General features: G+C 35.6%; 1 protein-coding gene across 4 annotated transcripts in view; it reads right to left on the minus strand.

Moving 5' to 3' along the window:
• The window catches only part of LOC140170431 (kelch-like protein 20), a 187,237-nt gene that overhangs the window by 20,909 nt on the left and 148,190 nt on the right, over positions 1 to 18,138 (minus strand). The gene's annotated exons all lie outside the window — the stretch shown is intronic.

Below are 18,138 nucleotides of genomic sequence, written 5' to 3' on the forward strand. Positions count from 1 at the left end.
TTTAATATTTCACAGTTTTTCGCCAAAATTTGGCATAAAAAGCTAACAACTGAACGGAATGTAGCTTATTTATTAGGGAGAAAATAAAAAATCAAATAAAATTCGGTGGTCGTAAAGACATCTGTAATATTATTAATTTATGTAAGTTTTATTCTGTTTCCGTGTTCATTACATTTCTTTGTTGGTGTTTTTATAAATAATACACTGTTAAAACAATGGGTACGTTTTTATTAAACAAAGTTTGTTCAACTTTATGAACAACTCAACTGATATGTGTAAAATTAATTCCATCGTAAATGGGCTACCGTATTTCAGTTGAAATCATTACACCCTCTGTGGAAGACATGACCGTAATCTTCCACACCATTTGGGACACCATTTGAAATTTACACTCCCTGTGTAGGAGATTAAAGTCATGTCTTCCTTAGGGGGTGTATGAATGTCAACTGGGATAGCACAATGACACAAAATATTTTACACAGTTGCGTCTTTCCAGGATTTGTGGTTGTTCATAGTTAAACAAATGTGGGGTAAAAATGTACCATTGTTTTACAGTGTATGGGCGTCTACCATCGTGGGTATTGTGGTCACGATTGCTAATCTAGGGGTATGCAGGTGTAATTCCCGATTTATACACGGGATTTCTGATTAACAACTGGCAATGTTAAGTTAAAAGCCTAAAACGGTTTTAAACGGGTAGGGACATTGCAAGACACGACAAGAACATACAATATAGTTTCAAATCATGACACCAGTTAAATGGTTTGATAAATTATCATATTGGGTAAGTAGACCTATTGAATGTCCTTTTTTATATCCTTCATTAATATATTCTCGTTCATTAATTGGTTAAACAAGAATCATGTGACCAAAAATAGTTGAAGATTTTGCAAAGCAGTCAACGGGCCGATTAATGAGGGAATGGTGTACTATTCCCCGGTACTACTATTTCCCTCTGACCTCATTGCCGCGTCGCAGTTCCTATAATACTTGATAATGCACTCCAATAATGTATTATAATGTGGAAACCAATAACATAGTCACGGTGATGGCGGTTTTACAGCAACCTGAATCTCGGTCAACTCCCCTAAACCTTTATCACGTGATGAATACGGAATAAATCGTATTTTTTAGGGAACACAATCGAGATTGAGGTTATTGCAGAGGGTTTACAAAGGTTGGTTATTTGGAAAAGTATATAAGGTCGATCGAAAATACTGTATGTTATGTTTGACGTAGAAAAACTTAACCAGTTACAAATAAAAAACAGTTTGAGATGGAAATGCATGGGCTATTTAATTTGAAATTCCTCATACCCATGTGGACGATTTGAGAAACATCTGACACAGAGGGAGAATGTTTTTCAAATGGAATTGGCTAGGGTTATTATTTTGAAACCATGTACTCCCTCTGTATATGGCTGTACCTATATCTTCCACAACTAGAATGAGTATTTCAAATGGAAGTTATCCCCAAATGTCGCTTCTATTTGAAACCCATATTCCTCCATATTGGCCTGCTCCTTCTGTGGAAGACTTAAGCTACATCTTCCACAGGCACAGGGGTGTGATCTCAACAAAATGTTTCGTAGATCAAGATCAGTCTTGAAAAGACGACATTAATAACATTAGACTATTCTAGTTGAAATTCATACACCCTCTGGAAGTCTTAACCCTAATTTTTCACACAGGAAGTATGTATTTCAAATTGAGTATCCTGAATGGGTGACTCCATTTGAAATCGACACCCCCTGTGTAAACATTAAAGTCACGTCTTCCATAGGGGGTGTATGGATTTCAAATAGAATAGCACGTTATTTGTTGATTGACAACTAACCATTTAACTGGTGTCATTTACAGCATAATAATGGTCTTGGTTTGAAACTAAAATATATATACCCCATAAGAACTACCTGCCGATTGGCCAAAAAGAAGTTTTCATTATCAATTGGCCCAATCAGCAACATTGTTAGAATAATTTCACCACGCAAAAAAAATTGGGGTGAATTATTTGCAAAGCTCCATTCTGATTGGTGATTAAACTGAAAATATCATGTAATTGACCAATCAGAGGCAATGTTAGCTCGGCAGGTAGTGCTCAAGGGGTTAAAGTTTAAACATTGGAGGTTTAGGAGAGCTATAAAGGGAAAAGAAAGTACTGAGAGCAAAGGTTTTGTTAGTAACAGTAACAGGAAAGCGTTTGAACAAAAACTTAAATGAATTGTTAGTTACCAGAAGAAAAGATTTTGGCCATGCTATTCCAAAATAATAAACACTGTACATGTCTGAGAAGAAAGGCAGACATAGCATGATACGTTTGCTTTGAAAGTCCCATATAATATAGTCCTTTACATTAAATGGTATGTAAGCTTAAACATCCCATTGTTTTGGTGTTAGCCATCTTAGAAAGAAGATTTCCCCGTCACCATTTTAGCAAAGAACCATGATCTTCTGATAGGTAGCCACATTCCCCACATAAAACTAACAAAACATCTTTGTCGTTAACAGGTTGTTAATACACATAGCAGTTGAAGGCGAAGTACGGTAATAAAAAAATATTCAGGTCATTTCAAGACGTATTTGTTCTTGAAATTATCTGAATATTTTTTCTTACCGTTTTTCTCCTAAATTTTTATTCCGGAATCTTATTTAGTTTTCTTAATTGGCCCTTCCTCGTCGTTGATGGCGTTTTGGCTTGGCTAACTCCAATCAATCGCTAATTCCGGCCTGATTTGAGACAGGAGTTGGCGCATGGAATTTAGCCGAGCCAAAACGTCATCAACGGCTGGAAGGGGTCAACTATAAGAAAACTCTATTGGGCGGACGGAACCCGTTTTGAGGGAAAACGTTCAATAGATAACGAGTTTTGTCCTGACTTATTGGAGCACTGAATCGAATCATGTAAGGACAGAATGTCCATGCAATAATCAGATAGAAACACCCGGGAATACATGGCATCGAATAGATTAAGAAGATGTTGAGGAAAAATTCTGCGAGGAAATAATATAATGTTCCCCTTTTACCGATTGGAATATTCAACCAAATTGCATCTGTGAACAAGAATAGTCTTTAAAAAGACAAACATCGCTGAGGCAGCTGCAATGTGAAGTGGAGAGTGGGAAGTCATGGAATGTCGTCACAAGTGTGACAAGAATTAATGTAGATGAAAAAAAGAAATGAAAAACTTACGGGCAATCACTCTATGACACGTAATTTTTACAAAGGTCCTATAAGGTTCCAGAATAACATTCAGCCAATGTGTTTTATTGTTCTAAAAATTCTAATAATCCCTCTTCAACAAATTATAACGGAAAGAAAACTAGGTACATTAGGATTGTTGAGTGGTTCATTAAAAAGGGTCCACAACATTGAAATAATACGATTGGTACAACATTGTGAATAGATTATATGACACTGTGATGTGGAATATGCAGAGTGATGAATATTCATGTTGTTGATCTCTGTGTGTTTGGCTCTTCCAGTTGAAATCCATACACCCTATGAAAGACACGACCTTAATCTTCCACCACGCATTGTGAATTTCAAATGGGATTTCCCGAATGGGTGGCTCCATTTAAAGTCTATATACACCCTTTGTGTGGGAGATTAAGGTCATGTCTTCCACAAGGGGTGAATGGTTTTCAACTGGAATAGCATATTGCATAACGAGTACTGAAATTAAAATAATGAAACAAAAATAAAACTGCAAAGGCAAGAAAATTTATGAAGCATTAGAACATGTGACAAAATCGATTAATTGAAAATAATAAACACGTCATGGCTTGCGTAATATAATGATCGATACTGCGATTCTGTTAACAAAATAGCTACTCTCAGGAGGCAAATATGCATATGCGATAATTAGAAATATGCTGAATTAAGCCCCGGCACTACTAAATATTAGACATAACGACTAAAAAGGAAAGGGACGAAATCAAACCTCGACCGGCGGTTGAACGCCGGTTCCGTCAGGTTAAGTCCGGTTTCCATTGTTTAAAACAATAGAAACCGGACGGAACCGGCGGTCAACCGCTCTAAAGTAAAGTTATGCCGGAGCAATAAATAATTCCGAATTGCCGATCTCCTTTTCCTTGACATTGAGCCAGACTCCATTGAATTAACTCTCAGCGCTAGTATCATACCTATTTATGGTTACCCAGCAAGCACAAAACGTTTTCGACATCATTCGCAAAAGGTTATAAAAGGTTGTCAGAAAACGTTTAAATGTCGGGTTATATAAAGGGTATATTAAGAGTATAAAACGTTTTCATAACCTTAAAAACATTTTTTGATAATCTACTGCTCAGCAAACAAAAATGTTTTACAGAAAACGTTTAAATGTCAGGTTATATAAAGGGTATAAAAACGTTTTAATAACATTCCAAAAACATTCTTGAAAACTTGATACAAAACATTCTAAACAGAATGTTATTTTGGGAGTTGAAAAAATATTTTGCGAAAAATGTTTGCCCAAAATATTTTCAATAATGTTTTTAAAACGTTTTCATGACCTCTATATAACCCGACATTTAAATGTTATTAAAAGGTTTTGAAAAAAACATTTTAAGAACATTTCTGTGTTTATTGGGTTCAAATATTTTAACATAATGTTATTTAAGTATTGACACAATATTTGGCAAAAATGTTTGCAAAAATAGTTTACATTAACATTTTTTGAAAACATTTAAAAATATTGTTGTAGTGTGTTTTCATACAAAACGTTTTACAACGTTATCATGACCTTTATATAACCCGACATTTTAATGTTATTAAAACGTTTTTACCTAAACCAAAAGCCAAAATATAACTTATTTAAAACGCTTTTAAAACGTTTTTGTGTTTACTAGGCGGGTCTTGTCCCGGGTCTTGACTAAGTGTATAACACGATGGCATCGTACCGGGGCTCGAACCCGCAACCCTCCGATTATGAGTTTGAGCCCGTATACCACTGTACCACCGTGCCCACCAACGACTAAAAGCATCCGATAACTATAGTAGTAGTAGTATTACCTAAAGGATTGGAATCATGTTGGCTATTCTATCCTGTACAGTACATCATCCCATGTTGACAATGGGCTATTCCAGCTGAAATCCATACACGACCTTATCTCCCACAAAGTGGGTGTAGACTTAAAGAGCAACCCATCCAGGTAACCTCTTTTGAAATTCACACTCCCAGTGTGGGAGATTAAGGTCATGTCTTCCATAGGGGGTGTATGGAATTCAACTGGCATAGCACACTGTTGTTATGTACAGATTGCAGCAATAAGCTGTAAATATCTCATTGTTACTTAGTATTTCAATGTTCTCTGTCACCTAGAATAACTGCTAAAAGAGATCAATTTTATTGCTTTATACATGATGGAAGATCCAGTTTCAAACATTATTTTAATTATTTACATTTTACGGTTGCAAATCTCCATATAAATCCTACTATATGTTAAAAATAGAATGTTGTTAATTCCCATAGCGTTATTCATATCCCAGGATGGCATAGGAAATATTACAGGTCGTTGTTTTACTAAGCAGGTAACACCTTCTGCGTGACTCCAGTCTTAATATTACGGATACAGACAATGAGTAGGTGTTAATATTATGGACCACAATGGCCTCAACCCAATGGCATAGTTCATTAACCTCAATTAAACAATCATAGTGCAAAATTTGACCTCAAGTTGCAGAGTATGAGTTTTGTACCCAAATTTTCAAAGGTAATTCAATGAATGTACAAATGTATTGGGGTTAATGAAATGCGCCCTGATAGATGAGCATGTTGTGGATATAAACATCACCAAGAAGGATTATATGAAGTATACAGGATAGAAGAAAGGCATTCTTTCAACGGATAACAATTAGGTAAACAGTCACGATACGATATACGTAAAATGTTAAACCTATTTGATGTATAATAATGATAAAAAAAACCCTAATTCTTTGCCGATAATTTGTATTCCTTTAAACTATACACAGTTAACCCTTATTAATTCCAGTTGAATCCATACACTCCCTACGGAAGACATGACCTTAATCTCCCACACAAGGGGGGTATAGATTTCAAATGTATACGCATTCACGTAACCCCATTTAAAGTTCACACTCCCTGTATGGATGATTAAGGTCATGTCTTCCATAGGGGGTATATTGATTTTAAATCAGTGGATAGTTCAACATCTAAGTATAATGAAGTAACACGATGTAAAAGATGACACATCCAGTCATGAACGAATACAAAATCTATGATGTTTGGCCGAAAATCAAACCATAACCCGTAATTAACATGATTCACTTTTCTGTATACATGTGTTGGAGGTGCGATATTCTGAATATTCTGGCAAATGTTGGATCCTGTTTTATCTGCTATTATATTCATCACATTCATCCTCATTAGGCACAGCTGCCCTATTTAGCGTTAGCTTTAGATATTTAATCATTTTGTTTATTTTTCATCCGAATTTAATACCCAGGAGAAAAATCAATAAACTAATTAAATGTCCAAAGCTAACGTTAAATAGGGCGGCTCCACCTAATGTTATTGGCGCATGGCCCAAACTAAAATAGGTAGTTCCGCAACAAATAGTTGTCGTCATATTATGTAAAACATGTCTTCAATTTAAAGACTTCGTGTTGTGGCTCATTTTTTATCATGAGTATCTTGCAGAAATAATACAGAACCTGTTAATACGTGGTACTGTATTGGGCGATTCCAGTTGAAATGACCTTGATCTCCTATACAGAGGTAGGTAGCATATTTCAATAAAGTCGCCCATTCAGGTAATCTCATTTGAAATTCACACTCCCTGTATGAGAGATTAAAGTCATGTCTTCCATAGGGGGTGTATGGATTTCAACTGGAATAGCCCATTAAAGATAAGCTGAACAAAATTCTCTTTAAAATATTTGTGCTGTGGTCCATTATCATGAATATCTTACTTAAGTATCAAGAACCTGGGAAGAAGATGGGCTGACCAATCTATACTGACCAGTCCAGTTGTAGGGGTTACTGACCACCAACCACTGACCACGTTGCCCTTCATTAATTTACCACGGGTATGGTAATTGATTTTGCTTTGGGGTGAGTTAAAAATCTATCCCTATCTAATCTGGACGCAATCTAATGTGTGCTACTGGTTGCTGCTGATTGATTAGAAAGGCTACACGCAAGAACAAATCACGTTCACCATCGAAAGATTAGATAGACACATACGGAGTATGTTTGTTTGTTTGTTTAAACAGACACTCCGTGCGGAAATACACTTGGGTCTATGTGCACCCCTACATACCCACCCCATACACGTATCAATGCAAACACACACCTCTAAAATGTCATGACATCCCTATCGCGCACACGCCAATTTACACATAGAAAGAAACGGTACCTATGAACAAGCACACCCCATATCCGCACCCACATACGTCACACAAAATATAACACTCCACACACACCCCCTTCTCTCTATACCTCTGTCACACATCCACCCCACCCCACACGTCACACACCCCTTCTCGTACACCTCGTGTTACATCACATTATAGCATTGTAGCAACTAGCAAGGCCTCATAGCAATGTTATCTTACCATGTCACGGAATGCCTTTATGAAATACTCCTAAATCCTCGTAACATACCATTTTCTCATTTATATAAAATTTTCTCATCCAAATGAATGAGAAATATTAATAACCGTGTCAACAACCTGTCACAAGTGGTTAATTTTCTCATTTAAAACAATGTGACAGGTGGTTGACACGTTAATTGGTCTTTCTCATTCATTTGAATGAGAAAGTTTTATATAAATGAGAAAATTCTAAATTCTCATACTTCTGTCCAATTCTCATCGTTTTGAAAGAATTCTCATTGCAAATTTCTACTAATGGTACGTGTGTTATTGCGAGTACATTAATTGCGTTTGCCAAGTAAATCCAATAACTAAGTTTAGATTTTTATTTTTCCATATATTTTAAATTCAATATCTAATTTTGACCATTCTAACTCTTTTAATTTTAAAATTTTATTGCCATAAAATCGCGCAGTATAACCCGGATCTTGTTGCCCTGTTCCACTAATCGTTGTCACGTGACCAAAAGCAGAATAATAAATCACCACCTCTAATATGGTCCTATAGCATTATCGGTGCCCGGTTATGTCCCGATGATCCTTTCTATCGTACCTGGTGATGTAATAAAATGTATTGAGTATAATAAATAACATTTGCATTGTGTTTATCGTTTTTCATATCAATAAAAAAATGAAAGCACTTTGCAGATGTTCAGGGTATACGATAGAGAGAGCCATCGATACCTATCGGGGCGCGCCGATAGCGCAATGGAACCGAATAAGATGTTGTGCCTAAATCGCAATTTGGGGTCTAGGGGAAAGATCCATAGTTTTGCTAAGCCCGCTAATTTGCATCCTAGCAACATTTCATCAATGAATTTGTCTGCATGCCTTAAGTCTTTTTTAGTAGTAAGTGGGAGTTTAGTTCAGTTCAGTTCTCTCCATATGGAGAGATTTTATTTCACAGTATATATAGGCCTTCGGCCTTACAATACAATAAAGTACAGTACAATATATTTACCCATCACCAGGGGCAAAAGAGTTTGCCTGATTTTATGAGCATTAAAAATAAATTTTGATAATGAAATTATAGTTTGTTGATTTCTAGACTGAAATAGAGTAATAAAATAATTGAAATTTGGAATACACTCTGGCAATAAGCGATTTCTTTCATTAGCATAAGCAGGACATTTTAATACAAAATGATACAAATCTTCAATTTCACCAGTGTGGCAGATTTTACAAATACGTAAATTTCGAGGAACCTTAAACCATATTCCACGAACATATTCTAACTCAAGAACACCCAATCTGGCTTTGGTCAGAAGTATTTTATGAAATGGTTTCTCCAGCCACAATAAATAGTCTTCCACCACTAGATTTTCTTTGATTTGAGTATAAAAAGTAAGTGATGAATATGTACTTAATGCATTTCGCCAATTTTGTATATCAATATCTTTACATCTCTGTTTGAAAACATCAATAAAATAATTTACATTGTCAACACCTTGAGCAATCCATATTTCACCAAAACCGTAAGAGTACAGAATATTTTTGATCTTCATAGCCCAGCATTCTTTACCATTCTCTGCCTTTTTGTATTGAAACTCATAGCTTTGTCTTAAAAACCTGTTATTATCCAGTGATAAAATGTAAAACCAATACTTAATACAGTTAATAAGTGAATTTACCAACAGTGCATTTCTACCAAGTTCACCACGAATGGCACAGTGTGGGATAGATTTACATGATTTAGATACACCAAGAACATAACGACAAAACTTAATATGTACTCTTTCAATTATCTGGGACTCAGATGTTCCCCAAAGTTCACTACCGAAAAGGAGTATAGGTCTTATTTTTGTGTCAAAAATCTTGAATAGAACATCCACAGGGAGAGGACTATAGCTTTTCAAAATCTTTATGAGACCAAAGAAAGCTTTGTTAGCTTGCGATGCAGTGGATTTCTGTGCATTAAGCCAGTTCCCATTACTTGAAAACACATTACCTAGGTACTTGAAGGTATTGACCACTTCTATTCTTGTTCCCTTATAAAACCATTTCTCAGTACGTTTAAGAACACCACCTCGTTTAAATACCATGATTTTAGTTTTATCTATATTTACTGAAAGGCCCCATTCATGACAATATTCTGCTAGAACATCAAGTTGTTTTGTAGACCAAAGATAGTGCCACTTATAAGAGCTAAGTCATCAGCAAATAGTAGATGACTGATAAAACATTGATTTATCTGCACTTTTTCAGTGTCGTCAGAGTTCAGTCGTGTACTCAAATCGTTTATAAAAAGTTTGAATAAAAATGGTGACAGCAAAGAACCTTGCTGAACTCCAGCCTTACAAGAAAAAACATTTGTTATACTTGTAGATGTTCTGACACAAGCATTTAATTGCATATACATTGAACTCAAAACATTAAGAACATTACCAGTAATACCATATCGTTTCAGCTTAAATAATAGAGCATCATGATTTATTAAATCAAAAGCTTTACGAAAATCTACAAAGCCTATATAGACCCTTCCACGCTTCCATGAAAGATATTTATTGATAACTGTATCCAATATAAAAACATTATCTGTGGTTCTGAAACCTTTACGGAAGCCGGCCTGTTCTTGATGGAAAACATTTTCAGCCTCAGCCCAAAAGTTTAACCTTTCGAGCAAAACTTTAGAAAAACTTTACTCATTATAGGAAGTAAAGAAATACCACGGTAATTTGCTGGATCAGTTTTATTCCCCTTTTTAAAAATAGGAATAATAAGACTGGATGCCCATTGGAGTGGAAATGATCCAGTGTGTTCTTAGAAAAATAGACTTATTCCAGTTGAAATTCATACACCCCTATGGAAGACATGCATGGGATGACCTTAATCTTCCACACAGGGAGTGTGGATTTCAAATGGTGTTACCTGAATGAGTGTCTCCATTTGAAATCTACACCCCCTGTGTGGAAGATTAAGGACACGTTTTCCACAGGCTATGTATGGAGTTTAACTGCAATAGCCCAAAACAGGATACAATAGTTATTTCAAAGGTACTTTTCTGTCTGTTTGTCTATCTGTCTGTCTGTTAAGCTGTATAAATCATGTCTATACGCGATTCGTGTGTGTCTTTGTGTAAATCCAATATCAAATTGTCAAATTATCTTTGCTTCTAAAGCTTTATATTCTAACCGAGACAGACGTCCAATCTTCAAAAAAGAAAATGTAGCATTATACGTTTACATGTTTTGTGTATCTGTCATCCGATATATGTGTCCATTATGCGTGTCCCTATTTGTCTGCCACCCACTGCACAAATTATATTTACCAGTACGACTCTGAGACATTTTCAGCTCCAGACTGTGACTCCAGACACTACAAATCTAGTTCTCCTATTTTTGTCGAGCTGAATTTATATAGATCAGAAACTCCTTGCCACCGAATCGTGAGCACACTTCATACAACTAGACAGTAAGGTGTGATCATGCCCGATTCTCACTGAATCATGTCAATATCTATGTTGTTATTAATCGAAGCTATCATGCATAATATGAACTAGCCGCCTGATAGTATCACCTTGTTTTACTAACATTACCAACTGTCGTAAACAATTAAGCAAGTCATTTAACACGCTTACACCTAACGTGATATAAGACTAAAAATCCAGCTTCCTTTTGCGGTAAGAAGAAGCTCAAGAAGAAGATCTGTCATTGACCTTTACGTCACAGAGTATTCACTCACTTCTTCGCTACTAATAAAAAAGACGTATCTGCATTATTTATTACAAGGATGATACTGTCTAGGAAGCTTATTGATTTAAAAATACTCGAAAAAATATCTGCCTTTTATTGCTAGTTTGGACTAACTAAAGGATTAGGATTTAGCTATGTTTCATTTGCCAAAACAGGATAATATTTTTTATTCAAAAGAATTAGTTCTGTATTTTTCTAGAATAGGGAGTAATACCTGTATCCCATGTTAAAACACTGTATATGTTTTTTGTAACCTATATGTGCAGACCAAAGCCTATATTTATAAGTTGCTATATTCATCAATTCTTAGGTGCACAGGTGCAGCGTTGCATATTTACTTAGTCTCCTTCACAATCTGTTTATGTCGTTCCTATATAACACCGCGATAACCACATATCCTGATATAGTCTGGGCCCGAGACTACATTTTGTCTTAAATGAAGGTAGACTTGTTACTTATACAAGACCTATTAATAGTAAATCTATATAGCTTGCCATACTATCTCCATCAATCCGGTCTTCAATCTTTGTAAAGCCTTCAATTTAATTTGTTTTATTTTGAAGGATTATTTATACCAGAGTTTAGTAGGGTTGTTTATTAAGAGTGGTACATGATAGCCCGTGATGGGTCAAAGGCTTTGAGCCTTTGTTGCCTTTAATGCATGTTAGGTATGTATACAATTTGTTTGGTACAGTTGTTTTACCAGGCACAGCGATATCTTTAATGCATACTTTCGCTTTGGCAACTTGGCCATGATGCAGTCATGTCTACAGTAGAATTCATCTCGACCTTTGCAGGACTTAACCCCATTAAAAGCTATTAAACCAAGATAACACTCATTGAAACAGCTCAACTGATTAGATCGGATCTTCTCTGGTTGTGCACAAGTGACTGTTTTCATGTGCGATATCGCATAAATCTGGTATTCATAGCTTCAGTTGGGTAACCGATTATAAAGGAAACGAAAGGAAACAATGTTATGTGTGGCTTTGTTCACGAAATCAGACAATGTCGTGCTTTTTGTAAACCAGCATTATTGAAAATGAGCAACATAATGATTTTTGACTTAACACGGTTTAGAAATAATTTCTTTATATTTTTGGTGTTATCTGTCGTTTACATATCCTTCCTAAAACACCAAAGTACGAGTATTTCCAAACATCTAAATTTGCTAAAAATTTAGGACATGTTACAAAACTATATTGTCTAGAATTTTAGAAGAGTACTTTTAATATTGGCCGGTTATTTTTCACACAGCGACGTTAACTAGGCAATGTACTATTACCTATAACATTAACTAAAACACCAAAGTACGAATATTTCCAAACATCTAAATTAGCTAAAAATTTAGGACATGTTAAAAACTATATTTTCTAGAACTTTAGAAGAGTACTTTTAATATTGGCCGGTTATTTTTCACACAGCGACGTTAACTAGTCATATCCCCATACTGTTAACGTAGGGCTGTTTGTAAAGGTCACGCGTCAATGGGAAAGAGCACTGTGTATTGTGTATAGGAAAACGGACAGTAACTGCAGTATGCATGTTCGGTGTGGGTGGGTGGGGTTATGTTGGGTGCATGGAGCTGAAGGTCAGTGAAGATAGGTGGCTTAGTCAGAAGGCGGGGGGGGTAAGCTAGGCAACTTCTAAGGGAAAACTGACGAACTGGGCAAAATTGACTTAAAAGTACAAAAAGGCCTAAAAATCTTAAATATCAGTGGGCATCATCCCAGGGGAGAGGAGACTCCACACGAGGGGGAAGCATCCCCCTTGCATCAGCCCCCTTGCCACATCATGGTGGGGTGTGTGTGGGTGGTGATGTATGTGTGTGATGACGGGCGATGTACATGTGCATTTTACATCGTCGAATGGTTTGCTTCAGTTTATATTTGCATGCATGGGCTTGTGTCCACAAATTCCTCTGAAATCGCTCTCCTCAACAGCAATTAACTAGTTTTATACAACGACCCAGCCTTTCATCGGCTTTAAACCTCTCTTGGTTTTACCTATCAAGTTAAGCTTAAACGTGTTTGAATCGACAAATACGGTGTTAATGCTTCGCCTTAACCACATCGTGAATAACGAGCCAGATCATATATCTGTGTGGCTCAATACCCGTAGTAACGGTAGGCCTCACAAGACATACGATACCGTCTTTATAACAGGTGAAGCTATCATCGACCAATGTAAATCTGTGTTGGACTATGACTACATACAGGTTACCGTACAGGTGGTATAGCAACTTGTTAAGCCTTATATGCTCGTTGCAGTAAAAAGTGGCTCAATTTTAAGATTTTGCAGTTTCCAAATATAACTACTGAACCGATTATAGCCATGGTTGTACTATGTTTAAAAAATGACCATAAAATGTAAATATTCTGATATTTAGGTTTTTTTTAGTAATTTGTAAGATTTTTTAATGGTTATGTATAATATTAAGGAAAGCATTAGCTAGGATAGGTCAATACCGCTACATGTGATATGAATAATGAATGAGAGTTAATAGGACTGTTAAGGACATGCTACACCTTAATGGATATAGGATGTACATGTATATTGTATTAATGTGGTATGCATGGTAAGGTGCATGATGGGCGAGATTTCTGGTATTATGAAGGAAGCAGAGAGAATTATTTGTTTTCTCAATTTACTCATCTTGTGATTTTTTTATATATTTTTTATAGGTTTCCAAGTCTCTTTAGTAAAAAAAAATATATGTGACAGCTTTGGCTATTACCTTCATGCAAGCCTTTAGAGTAATAGCCTAATATTAAGACAGTGATTATACAGCTTAAAAGCTGTCTAATCCCTCAACAAAGTCTTGAAAATAGGCTAATTTTATGTATGGTTACACAAAGGATAGATCCTGTCTGGAGACACAGTTCACATGGTTTAGCTTCAGTCTAATAAACGCAGTTAAGCCTAAATGGGCTATTCTATTTAAAATCCACACTACCCCTGTGGAAGATTGTGGAAATATCTCCCACAGGGGGAGTATGTTTTTCAAATATAATTGGTCAGGGTTAATCATTTTGAAACCCATACTCCCTCTGTATTATGGCTTTACCTATATCTTCCCTAACTGGAGTGAGTATTTCAAATAGAAGTTACCCACTTGTCTATTCTATTCAAAACTTATACTCCCTCTGTGGAAAACTTTAGCTAAATGTGGATCTTAAATGGAATAGCCCAATACGTGTTGGGTAATCATCTTTAAAGGCCCATTCAGTGATTTGCTCATCCGGACGATCGTAAAAATCATCAAAATTCAGATTTTGATACCATTGTCATTGTCATGTGCTAATGGTTCAGCCGAAAGCCGTGTCTTTAAGACAAAATAAGACATTTTACATGAATCTGTAATTTATATACTAAAAGTATATAAATTAGCTATGTATTTGAATGGGGCTTCAACTTCGTCAATACTGCTGTTTTCTTCGTTTTTTGCCAAATTTTTCATTTTAAAAATACCAAATCACAATTTGAATGACTTATCCTTTACTTTTAAGTAATTATATTTATAAACATTTTTTGTACACTTTCGCTGGGATCACTGAATGGGTCTTTAATAAATAAACGAATCGAAATAAGAATAGACTAACATGGAACATGTTACCGATATATAGGCTAAACGATCCTATATTATTGAGTAAATCTAAAAATATACAAGAAAATGACAAATAAAAAACACCTGACTTTATTTATATACTCGAGTCTAGCACTCTAGTCTATAAGGCGAGTTGCCCTTTTAAAAAACAAAATCCATACGCTCAACATCTTCATTGTCCAATAACATCTCCACACAATTCACACATACGAGAGGTCCTCACATCATATCACTTACAACGACTTCATGTTATTCTTCCTAACATCAACATTTAGTCACCGTTTTAAAATAATCACAGACCACAAAAAACGGGGTTTCTTCTCCCTTTTTGTAGATATTTTCAACCAACCGACGAGAAACTGAAACTTAAGTGTGTTTTCTTGTTAGCGAAGCTGACACTCATAGACTTTACACACGCAGGTTGTCAGAGAACCGGTTGCTTTTAAAGCAGCAGTGACAAGGCGCAGAGGAGAGAATAATATCCCACGGTTATGACGGGATAAGATGAACCAAATTCTGCTTTTTTGGTACACAGTAAATTGCATTAGAAGTCGACACTTGCAAATTATAGCATATCGGCTGCGAGGTCGATGCCTTGAAACAGAGAGTATGCCCCTCTTTTATTATTACGTTTTTAGAAGTGAAAAACAAAATGAAGAAATCATGCGATGCTTTCTTTTTATACAAATAAGCAACAAATGGATTTGAAATTGATATTTTATACTCTTCTTGAAAGATAATGTTTTTGAGCTCTAGTGTACAATTTGTGAGCAAAATTGCGTGGTTTAATATTAGGGTGATGATAGGTTATTGGGCTATTCCAGTTGAAATCCACACTACCCCTGTGGAAGATTTAGCTAAAGTCTCACACAGAGGGAGTATAAGTTTTGAATAGAACAGACAATTGGGTAACTTCCATTTGAAATACTCACTCCATTTGTGAAAGATATATATATGGAAAGCCATAATACAGAGGGAGTATCAGTTACAAAATGATGAACTCTGACCAATTACATTTGAAAAACATACTGAAATGTATTTCCAAAATCTATTTCCAAAATCTTCCACAGGGGTAGCGTGGATTTCAACTGGAATAGCCCCTTATAAGTTTTGATGTACAAGAGGGGTTTACTTTACGTCGTATAGATGCCCCGGTAAGGCGACAACAAAAAATCCTGTTTTACGGGCCCCACTGAATCATAAAATTACGGTATTTTTTTCAGCTGTGTGAAAATAAAAAAGCCGTGTTTGGCCGAAGTGGATTGATTTTGACTGAAATGTTTAAAACGAAATCAGAATTATAAAACATCTTCAGACTTTTCAAGCTTTTTGTGATTTCCAAGGGGTTATTTGGCTCTTGTAGTACATAATACTATAAATACACACAATGTTATCGATGAGGCCTATAGTAGATAGCAAATAAGATTAAGTAATGCTATCTACAGTAGATAGCAAATTGAAATCAGTAATGCTATCTACCGTAGATAGCAAACTGAGTTCAGTAGTGCTATCTACCGTATAGCAAACTGAATTCAGTAGTGCTATCTACAGTAGATAGTAAACTGTAAATGATATCTACAGTAGATAGCAAACTGAATTCAGTAGTGCTATCTACAGTAGATAGCAAACTGGATTCAGAAATGATATCTACAGTAGAATGATCTATACAGAATATAGCATTATCGATTTAGTAATGCTATCTACAGTAGATAGCAAACTGAAATAAGGAATTCTTCCGTAGATATAAAATTGAATTCAGTAATGTTTTCTACGGTATAGATATTAATAAAATGCGATTTTTTAGATAGGAAATTAAATTCAATAATGCTATCTACATGTAGTATAATTATAGCAAATAAGATTCAATATGCCGAATGCTATCTACCATAGATATCAAACTGAAAGCAGTTACAGTATCTACAGTAGACACCACATTTGGTTCAGCAATGCTATCTACTGCAGATAAACATACATGTCTACAGTAGATAACGCATTTTATGACCATTTTAAACAAATGATATTTCCTCAAATTATATAGATTCAGTAGTAATATGTAAACTATACAGCTAATTGGATATATTATTGCTATCTACTGTAGATAGCAAAATGAATAATAATGATATTGAAAGTACATATCATGGGATTTATAAATGATCTGTATAAAGATAACAAACCTACTGCAAATGGAAAATTCAAGAATCTCTGAGTTCAAAATAACGTAAGTAAAATGTCTAGAATGACTATAAGAACGTCTGTATGAAATGAAAAGAAAGCTACATACAAATAAAGGAATATATCCATATATTTCTACAGATTCTGTCACATATGTTGATCCAGGCAGCAAAAGTCACCCGCGCGAGATTGCTTCCAAAATTGGGTCTATTCGCCAGAGTGGCATTCATGTGTGATTACATACACTAGAGACCAATTCATCAGGAATGAATAAACATGATTTCTTACATCCAAATCAGGTATGAAAAAGTTTAACCCATGCCACTGTACAATTCCCAAAACATGATTGCATCGTGTGTGTGTGGGGGAAAAAGAGATTCCTCTTTGCGATACATTTATGGCGGCCGTAAGAAAGGCGTAACATGTGTTCAGTGCAAGCACCTGTCTCAGATGGAATTTTTGAAATAATGCGATGAAATGGTGAAAGATTAAGCCGCAAAGCAGGTCACTGTCGTCGTGGTGCATGCATCCTGTTATTACGCAAGGTCGGATCTTATGAAGCAAGCGTCTCGCTTCCTTCATAACCCTATGAGAACTACCTGCCTATTGCTCAAAAAGAAGTTTTAATTATCGATTAGCCCATCAGCAACATTGTTAGAATAATTTCACCACGCAAGAAAAATTGGGGTGGATTATTTGAAAAGCTCCATTTTGATTGGTGATTAAAGTGAAGATATCACATAATTGACCAATCAGAGGTAATGTTAGATAGACAGGTAGTGCTCCCATGTCGACTGTTGTCTTTCTGACTCTAACACTAATTCTAACTATAATTACTCATGGCTTAACCCTAACCTTGCCCTTCCGACTCCAATCCTAACCCTTAACCAAACTCTTGCCTTAACTCTAACTCTATAATATAAAACGAAACGCTAAGCCTATATAAAACTAAAAAACACACCATAGTTTAACCCAAATTTGGACAATTGCACCCTTACAAATGTACAACACCGGGCAAATTTTGAGCATTTTGGGTGCTCATTGGTATAGGATGT

This window comes from Amphiura filiformis, chromosome 14 (genome assembly GCF_039555335.1).
Source record: "Amphiura filiformis chromosome 14, Afil_fr2py, whole genome shotgun sequence".
NCBI classification, from domain to species: domain Eukaryota; kingdom Metazoa; phylum Echinodermata; class Ophiuroidea; order Amphilepidida; family Amphiuridae; genus Amphiura; species Amphiura filiformis.